A 10,442-nucleotide genomic window follows, 5' to 3' on the forward strand; every position below is an offset into this window, starting at 1 on the left:
GTTTGTGAATTGTGTGCGCAGTAGACGCACGTGCATCAACAAAGTAGTGCCAAGCGTGCGCCTGTGTCAAAAGTAAAGGGCCGGCTGGCTTGACCATTAAAGGGTGCTGTAACCCCCGAATGTACACTCCAGTCCAAACCAAAAAAATATATATTTTCTGTGTTTGTGAATTGTGTGCGCAGTAGCCGCACGTGCATCAATAAAGTAGTGCCAAGCGTGCGCCTGTGTCATAAGTAAAGGGCCGGCTGGCTTGACCGTTAAAGGGTGCTGTAACCCTCAAAGTACACTCCAGTCCAAACCAAAAAAAAAATTATTTTCTGTGTTTGTGAATTGTGTGCGCAGTAGTCGCACGTGCATCAACAAAGTAGTGCCAAGCGTGCGCCTGGGTCATAAGTAAAGGGCCGGCTGGCTTGACCGTTAAAGGGTGCTGTAACCCCCGAAAGTACACTCCATTCCAAACCAAAAAAAAATAATTTTCTGTGTTTGTGAATTGTGTGCGCAGTAGCAGCACGTGCATCAACAAAGTAGTGCCAAGCGTGCGCCTGTGTCATAAGTAAAGGGCCGGCTGGCTTGACCGTTAAGGGTACTGTAACCCCCGAAAGTACACTCCAGTCCAAACCAAAAATAAAATTATTTTCTGTGTTTGTGAATTGTGTGCGCAGTAGCCGCACGTGCATCAACAAAGTAGTGCCAAGCGTGCGCCTGTGTCATAAGTAAAGGGCCGGCTGGCTTGACCGTTAAAGGGTGCTGTAACCCCCAAAGTACACTCCAGTCCAAACCAAAAAAATATATATATTCTGTGTTTGTGAATTGTGTGCGCAGTAGACGCACGTGCATCAACAAAGTAGTGCCAAGCGTGCGCCTGTGTCAAAAGTAAAGGGCCGGCTGGCTTGACCATTAAAGGGTGCTGTAACCCCCGAATGTACACTCCAGTCCAAACCAAAAAAAAATTATTTTCTGTGTTTGTGAATTGTGTGCGCAGTAGTCGCATGTGCATCAACAAAGTAGTGCCAAGCGTGCGCCTGTGTCATAAGTAAAGGGCCGGCTGGCTTGACCATTAAGGGTGCTGTAACCCCCAAAAGTACACTCCAGTCCAAACCAAAAAAAAAATATATTTTCTGTGTTTGTGAATTGTGTGCGCAGTAATCGCACGTGCATCAACAAAGTAGTGCCAAGCGTGCGCCTGTGTCATAAGTAAAGGGCCGGCTGGCTTGACCGTTAAGGGTGCTGTAACCCCCGAAAGTACACTCCAGTCCAAACCAAAAAAAAATTATTTTCTGTGTTTGTGAATTGTGTGCGCAGTAGCCGCACGTGCATCAACAAAGTAGTGCCAAGCGTGCGCCTGTGTCATAAGTAAAGGGCCGGCTGGCTTGACCTTTAAAGGGTGCTGTAACCCCCAAAGTACACTCCTGTCCAAACCAAAAAAAAAATAATTTTCTGTGTTTGTGAATTGTGTGCGCATTAGCCGCACATGCATCAACAAAGTAGTGCCAAGCGTGCGCCTGTGTCATAAGTAAAGGGCCGGCTGGCTTGACCATTAAAGGGTGCTGTAACCCCCAAAGTACACTCCAGTCCAAACCAAAAAAAAATTATTTTCTGTGTTTGTGAATTGTGTGCGCAGTAGCCGCACGTGCATCAACAAAGTAGTGCCAAGCGTGCGCCTGGGTCATAAGTAAAGGGCCGGCTGGCTTGACCGTTAAAGGGTGCTGTAACCCCCGAAAGTACACTCCAGTCCAAACCAAAAAAAAATAATTTTCTGTGTTTGTGAATTGTGTGCGCAGTAGCCGCACATGCATCAACAAAGTAGTGACAAGCGTGCGCCTGTGTCATAAGTAAAGGGCCGGCTGGCTTGACCATTAAAGGGTGCTGTAACCCCCGAAAGTACACTCCAGACCAAAAAAAAATTATTTGCTGTGTTTGTGAATTGTGTGCGCAGTAGCCGCACGTGCATCACCAAAGTAGTGCCAAGTGTGCGCCTGTGTCATAAGTAAAGGGCCGGCTGGCTTGACCGTTAAGGGTGCTGTAACCCCTGAAAGTACACTCCAGTCCAAACCAAAAAAAAAATTATTTTCTGTGTTTGTGAATTGTGTGCGCAGTAGCCGCACGTGCATCAACAAAGTAGTGCCAAGCGTGCGCCTGTGTCATAACTAAAGGGCCGGCTGGCTTGACCGTTAAAGGGTGCTGTAACCCCCAAAGTACACTCCAGTCCAAACCAAAAAAAAAATTATTTTCTGTGTTTGTGAATTGTGTGCGTAGTAGACGCACGTGCATCAACAAAGTAGTGCCAAGCGTGCGCCTGTGTCATAAGTAAAGGGCCAGCTGGCTTGACCATTAAAGGGTGCTGTAACCCCCGAAAGTACACTCCAGACCAAAAAAAAATTATTTGCTGTGTTTGTGAATTGTGTGCGCAGTAGTCGCACGTGCATCAACAAAGTAGTGCCAAGCGTGCGCCTGGGTCATAAGTAAAGGGCCGGCTGGCTTAACCGTTAAAGGGTGCTGTAACCCCCGAAAGTACACTCCAGTCCAAACCAAAAAAAAATAATTTTCTGTGTTTGTGAATTGTGTGCGCAGTAGCCGCACGTGCATCAACAAAGTAGTGCCAAGCGTGCGCCTGTGTCATAAGTAAAGGGCCGGCTGGCTTGACCATTAAAGGGTGCTGTAACCCCCGAAAGTACACACCAGACCAAAAAAAAATTATTTTCTGTGTTTGTGAATTGTGTGCGCAGTAGTCGCACGTGCATCAACAAAGTAGTGCCAAGCGTGCGCCTGTGTCATAAGTAAAGGGCCGGCTGGCTTGACCGTTAAGGGTGCTGTAACCCCCAAAAGTACACTCCAGTCCAAACAAAAAAAATAATTATTTTCTGTGTTTGTGAATTGTGTGCGCAGTAGCCGCACGTGCATCAACAAAGTAGTGCCAAGCGTGCGCCTGTGTCATAAGTAAAGGGCCGGCTGGCTTGACCATTAAAGGGTGCTGTAACCCCCAAAGTACACTCCAGTCCAAACCAAAAAAAAAATTATTTTCTGTGTTTGTGAATTGTGTGCGCATTAGCCGCACGTGCATCAACAAAATAGTGCCAAGCGTGCGCCTGGGTCATAAGTAAAGGGCCGGCTGGCTTGACCGTTAAAGGGTGCTGTAACCCCCGAAAGTACACTCCAGTCCAAACCAAAAAAAAATAATTTTCTGTGTTTGTGAATTGTGTGCGCAGTAGCAGCACGTGCATCAACAAAGTAGTGCCAAGCGTGCGCCTGTGTCATAAGTAAAGGGCCGGCTGGCTTGACCGTTAAGGGTACTGTAACCCCCGAAAGTACACTCCAGTCCAAACCAAAAAAAAAATTATTTTCTGTGTTTGTGAATTGTGTGCGCAGTAGCCGCACGTGCATCAACAAAGTAGTGCCAAGCGTGCGCCTGTGTCATAAGTAAAGGGCCGGCTGGCTTGACCGTTAAAGGGTGCTGTAACCCCCAAAGTACACTCCAGTCCAAACCAAAAAAATATATATATTCTGTGTTTGTGAATTGTGTGCGCAGTAGACGCACGTGCATCAACAAAGTAGTGCCAAGCGTGCGCCTGTGTCAAAAGTAAAGGGCCGGCTGGCTTGACCATTAAAGGGTGCTGTAACCCCCGAATGTACACTCCAGTCCAAACCAAAAAAATATATATTTTCTGTGTTTGTGAATTGTGTGCGCAGTAGCCGCACGTGCATCAACAAAGTAGTGCCAAGCGTGCGCCTGTGTCATAAGTAAAGGGCCGGCTGGCTTGACCGTTAAAGGGTGCTGTAACCCTCAAAGTACACTCCAGTCCAAACCAAAAAAAAAATTATTTTCTGTGTTTGTGAATTGTGTGCGCAGTAGTCGCACGTGCATCAACAAAGTAGTGCCAAGCGTGCGCCTGGGTCATAAGTAAAGGGCCGGCTGGCTTGACCGTTAAAGGGTGCTGTAACCCCCGAAAGTACACTCCATTCCAAACCAAAAAAAAATAATTTTCTGTGTTTGTGAATTGTGTGCGCAGTAGCAGCACGTGCATCATCAAAGTAGTGCCAAGCGTGCGCCTGTGTCATAAGTAAAGGGCCGGCTGGCTTGACCGTTAAGGGTACTGTAACCCCCGAAAGTACACTCCAGTCCAAACCAAAAATAAAATTATTTTCTGTGTTTGTGAATTGTGTGCGCAGTAGCCGCACGTGCATCAACAAAGTAGTGCCAAGCGTGCGCCTGTGTCATAAGTAAAGGGCCGGCTGGCTTGACCGTTAAAGGGTGCTGTAACCCCCAAAGTACACTCCAGTCCAAACCAAAAAAAAATATATATTCTGTGTTTGTGAATTGTGTGCGCAGTAGACGCACGTGCATCAACAAAGTAGTGCCAAGCGTGCGCCTGTGTCAAAAGTAAAGGGCCGGCTGGCTTGACCATTAAAGGGTGCTGTAACCCCCGAATGTACACTCCAGTCCAAACCAAAAAAAAATTATTTTCTGTGTTTGTGAATTGTGTGCGCAGTAGTCGCATGTGCATCAACAAAGTAGTGCCAAGCGTGCGCCTGTGTCATAAGTAAAGGGCCGGCTGGCTTGACCATTAAGGGTGCTGTAACCCCCAAAAGTACACTCCAGTCCAAACCAAAAAAAAAATATATTTTCTGTGTTTGTGAATTGTGTGCGCAGTAATCGCACGTGCATCAACAAAGTAGTGCCAAGCGTGCGCCTGTGTCATAAGTAAAGGGCCGGCTGGCTTGACCGTTAAGGGTGCTGTAACCCCCGAAAGTACACTCCAGTCCAAACCAAAAAAAAATTATTTTCTGTGTTTGTGAATTGTGTGCGCAGTAGCCGCACGTGCATCAACAAAGTAGTGCCAAGCGTGCGCCTGTGTCATAAGTAAAGGGCCGGCTGGCTTGACCTTTAAAGGGTGCTGTAACCCCCAAAGTACACTCCTGTCCAAACCAAAAAAAAAATAATTTTCTGCTTTTGTGAATTGTGTGCGCATTAGCCGCACATGCATCAACAAAGTAGTGCCAAGCGTGCGCCTGTGTCATAAGTAAAGGGCCGGCTGGCTTGACCATTAAAGGGTGCTGTAACCCCCAAAGTACACTCCAGTCCAAACCAAAAAAAAATTATTTTCTGTGTTTGTGAATTGTGTGCGCAGTAGCCGCACGTGCATCAACAAAGTAGTGCCAAGCGTGCGCCTGGGTCATAAGTAAAGGGCCGGCTGGCTTGACCGTTAAAGGGTGCTGTAACCCCCGAAAGTACACTCCAGTCCAAACCAAAAAAAAATAATTTTCTGTGTTTGTGAATTGTGTGCGCAGTAGCCGCACATGCATCAACAAAGTAGTGCCAAGCGTGCGCCTGTGTCATAAGTAAAGGGCCGGCTGGCTTGACCATTAAAGGGTGCTGTAACCCCCGAAAGTACACTCCAGACCAAAAAAAAATTATTTGCTGTGTTTGTGAATTGTGTGCGCAGTAGCCGCACGTGCATCACCAAAGTAGTGCCAAGCGTGCGCCTGTGTCATAAGTAAAGGGCCGGCTGGCTTGACCGTTAAGGGTGCTGTAACCCCTGAAAGTACACTCCAGTCCAAACCAAAAAAAAAATTATTTTCTGTGTTTGTGAATTGTGTGCGCAGTAGCCGCACGTGCATCAACAAAGTAGTGCCAAGCGTGCGCCTGTGTCATAACTAAAGGGCCGGCTGGCTTGACCGTTAAAGGGTGCTGTAACCCCCAAAGTACACTCCAGTCCAAACCAAAAAAAAAATTATTTTCTGTGTTTGTGAATTGTGTGCGTAGTAGACGCACGTGCATCAACAAAGTAGTGCCAAGCGTGCGCCTGTGTCATAAGTAAAGGGCCAGCTGGCTTGACCATTAAAGGGTGCTGTAACCCCCAAATGTACACTCCAGTCCAAACCAAAAAAAAATTATTTTCTGTGTTTGTGAATTGTGTGCGCAGTAGTCGCACGTGCATCAACAAAGTAGTGCCAAGCGTGCGCCTGTGTCATAAGTAAAGGGCCGGCTGGCTTTCCCGTTAAGGGTGCTGTAACCCCCGAAAGTACACTCCAGTCCAAACCAAAAAAAAAATTATTTTCTGTGTTTGTGAATTGTGTGCGCAGTAGCCGCACGTGCATCAACAAAGTAGTGCCAAGCGTGCGCCTGTGTCATAAGTAAAGGGCCGGCTGGCTTGACCGTTAAGGGTGCTGTAAACCCCCGAAAGTACACTCCAGTCCAAACCAAAAAAAAAATTATTTTCTGTGTTTGTGAATTGTGTGCGCAGTAATCGCACGTGCATCAACAAAGTAGTGCCAAGCGTGCGCCTGTGTCATAAGTAAAGGGCCGGCTGGCTTGACCATTAAGGGTGCTGTAACCCCTGAAAGTACACTCCAGTCCAAACCAAAAAAAACCTTATTTTCTGTGTTTGTGAATTGTGTGCGCAGTAGCCGCACGTGCATCAACAAAGTAGTGCCAAGCGTGCGCCTGTGTCATAAGTAAAGGGCTGGCTGGCTTGACCGTTAAAGGGTGCTGTAACCCCCGAAGTACACTCCAGTCCAAACCAAAAAAAAAATTATTTTCTGTGTTTGTGAATTGTGTGCGCAGTAGCCGCACGTGCATCAACAAAGTAGTGCCAAGCATGCACCTGTGTCATAAGTAAAGGGCTGGCTGGCTTGACCGTTAAGGGTGCTGTAACCCCCGAAAGTACACTCCAGTCCAAACCAAAAAAAAAATTATTTTCTGTGTTTAGCCGCACGTATATATCAAATCGATATAACATAAATGGAGGACCAAACTTTCTCCGATAAAAATAAAATAGAGAAAGATCAAGAACCACTTCCTCCTAGTGCTGAAGCTGCTGCCACTAGTCATGACATAGACGATAACATGCCATCAACGTCGTCTGCCAAGGCCGATGCCCAATGTCATAGTAGAGGTGCACATACAATCCCAAATGGCAAAGTTTAGGAAAATGACCTTGAAAAAGACATTTAAATCAGCTGAAGAGAAACGTAAACTTGCCAATATGCCATTTACAACACGGAGTGGCAAGGAACGGCTAAGGTCGATCCCTAGTATGTTCATGACTAGTGGTTCAGCTTCACATGACGATGGAAGCCCGCCTCCCACTAAAAAAATCAAAAGAGTTAAGCTGGCAAAAGCACAATGAAGAACTGTGCTTTCTAAGAAGATATCACAAATCCCCAAGGAGAGTCCAAGTGTGGTGGTGGTTGCGATGCCTGACCTTCCCAGCACTGGACGGGAAGAGGTGGCTCTTTCCACCATTTGCACGCCCCCTGCAAGTGCTGAAAGGAGCACCCACAGTCCACTTGCTGATATGCAAATTGAAGATGTCACTGTTGAAGTACAACAGGATGAGGATACTGGTGTAGCTGGCGCTGAGGAGGAAGTTGGCGAGGAGGATTCTGATGGTGATGTGGTTTGTTTAAATAAGGCTCCGGGGGAGACAGTTGTTGTCCGTGGGATGAAAAAGCCCATCACGGTCATGCCTGGGCAGAAGACCAAACATTCCACCTCATTGGTCTGGCAATATTTCTATCCAAATCCGGACAACAACTGTCTGGCCATATGTACCATATGTAAAGGTGATATAAGTAGGGGTAGGGACGTCAACCACCTAGGAACATCCTCCCTTATACGGCACCTGCAGCGCGTTCATAAAAAGTTACTGTCAAGTTCAGAAACTTTGGCTAAGACCGTAAGCAGTCCAGGGACACCTAAATCCCGTTGTCCTGTTGTATCCAAGTGCCTGCAAACCACACCGTCAACTCCCTCCTCGTCAATTTCTTCCTTAGTCAGGATCGGAAGTAGTCCTGCAGGCCATGTCACTGGCATGACTGACTCTCCTATCCGGGATTCCTCTGGAGGATGCTGCATTGCTACGCCTACTGCTGCCGCTGCTGCTGTTGCTGCTGCTGGGAGTCGTTCATCATCCCAGAGAGGAAGTAGGAACACCACTACTTTTACTAAACAATTGACCCTCCAACAGTCCTTAGCGAGGAGGATGAAGTACGACAGCAGTCATCCTGAAGCAAAACGTATAACTGAGGCCTTGACTGCTATGTTGGTGTTAGACGTGCGTCCGGTATCCGCCATTAGTGCAGTGGGATTTAGACAATTGATGGAGGTAGTGTGTCCCCGGTTCCAAATCCCGTCTAGATTCCACTTCACTAGGCAGGCGATACCGAGACTGTACAGAAACATCAGAAAAAGTGTCCTCAGTGTCCTGAAAACTGCCGTTGTACACAATGTCCACTTAACCACGGACATGTGGACAAGTGGAACAGGGCAGACTAAGGACTATATGACTGTGACAGCCCACTGGGTAGATGTATCACCTTACGCAGCAACAGCAGCAGCGTCACCAGTAGCAGCATCTCAGAAACGCCAGCTCGTTACAAGGCAGGCTACGCTGTGTATCACCGGTTTCAGTAAGAGGCACACCGCCGACAACCTCTTAGAGAAACTGAGGGAAATCATCGCCCAGTGGCTTACCCCACTTAGACTCTCCTGGGGATTTGTGATATCTGACAACACCACCAATATTGTGCGGGCATTACATCTGGGCAAATTCCAGCACGTCCCATGTTTTGCTCACACAATAAACTTGGTGGTGCAGAATTTTCTGAAAAGCGACAGGGGCGTGCAGGAGACGCTTTGGGTGGCCCGAAAAATTTCTGGCCACTTTCGCCATTCAGCGACTGCGTGCCGAAGACTGGAGCGCCAGCAAACACTCTTGAACCTGCCCCGCCATCACCTGAAGCAAGAGGTTGTGACGCGGTGGAACTCAACCCTCTATATGCTTCAGAGGATGGAGGAGCAGCAAAAGGCCATACAAGCCTATACATCCACCTATGACATAGGCAAAGGAGGGGGTATGCACCTGACTCAAGCACAGTGGAGAATGATTTCCGTGTTGTGCAAGGTTCTCCAGCCCTTCGAACTTGCCACACGTGAAGTCAGTTCAGACACAGCCAGCTTGAGTCAGGTCATTGCCCTCATCAGGCTTTTGCAGAAGCAGCTGGAGAAAGTGAAGGAGGAGCTAAGACGGAGCGATTCCGCTCGGCATGTGGGACTTGTGGATGAAGCCCTTCATTCGCTTTGCCAGGATTCCAGGGTGGTCAATCTGTTGAAATCAGACCACTACATTTTGGCCACCGTGCTTGATCCTAGGTTTAAAGCCTATGTGGTGTCTCTCTTTCTGGCCGACACAAGCCTGCAGAGGTGCAAAGACCTGCTGGTGAACACATTGTCAGCTGAAGCGGAACGTGACACGTCAACGGCTCCTTCTTCATTTTCTCCCGCAACTGGGGCTGCCAGGAAAAAACTTAGGTATCCTAAGCAACCCGCTGGCGGTGATGCAGGGCAGGCAGGACCAAGTTTGGACATCTGGTCCGGACTGAAGGACCTGGCAACAATTTCTGACATGTCTACTGTCACTGCATATGATACTGTCACCATTGACAGAATGGTGGAGGATTACATCGGTGACAGCATCCAAGTAGGCATGTCAGACAGTCCATACCTGTACTGGCAGGAAAAAGAGGCAATTTGGAGGCCCCTGTACAAGCTGTCTCTATTTTACCTGAGTTGCCCCCCCTCCAGTGTGTACTCCGAAAGAGTGTTTAGTGCAGCCGGGAACCTTGTCAGCAAAAGGCGTAGGAGGTTGCTTCCACAGAATGTGGAGAAGATGATGTTCATCAAAATGAATTATCAGCTCTTCCAGGGAGACCAGCCTCCAGAAGGTACAGAGGGACCTGTGGTGGTGGATTCAAGTGGGGACGAGTTAATACTTTGTGAGGATGAGGATGTACACACTGAAGAGGGTGAGGAATCGGTGGATGAGGAGGATGAGGATGACATCTTGCCTCCGTAGAGCCAGTTTGTGCAGGGACACATTAATTGCCAGCTTGTTTTGTGGGGGCCCAAACGAACCAATCATTTCAGCCACAGTTGTGTGGCAGACCCTGGTGCTGAAATGATTGGTTTGTTAAAGTGTGCATGTCCTGTTTATACAACATAAGGGTGGGTGGGAAGGCCCAAGGACAATTCCATCTTGCACTTCTTTTTTTTCTTTGCATTATGTACAGTTTGGGGCCTAGTTTTTCTAACTGCCATCCTGTCTGCCACTGCAGTGTCACTCCTAGATGGGTCACGTGTTTGTGCCGCCCACTCGTGTCGCTTAGCATAGTCATCCAGCTTCCTCGGTGCAACCTTTTGGACATAAAAACACTATTGTGAGGTGTGAGGTGTTCAGAATAGACTGGAAATGAGTGGAAATTAAGGTTATTGAGGTTAATAATAGCATAGGAGCAGAGAAACCAACAAATTCTGTGATTTTAGCTGTTTTTATGCTTTTTTTAAAAAAAATACAGATCCAAAACACAAAACCCAGAACCCAAAACACGGAAGGGTGGTTTTGGCAAAACCAATCCAGATCCAAAACACGAAGAAAGATCCAGAT

The sequence above is a fragment of the Taudactylus pleione genome, unplaced genomic scaffold (assembly GCF_031769625.1).
Source record: "Taudactylus pleione unplaced genomic scaffold, aTauple2 ptg000710l, whole genome shotgun sequence".
NCBI classification, from domain to species: Eukaryota; Metazoa; Chordata; class Amphibia; order Anura; family Myobatrachidae; genus Taudactylus; species Taudactylus pleione.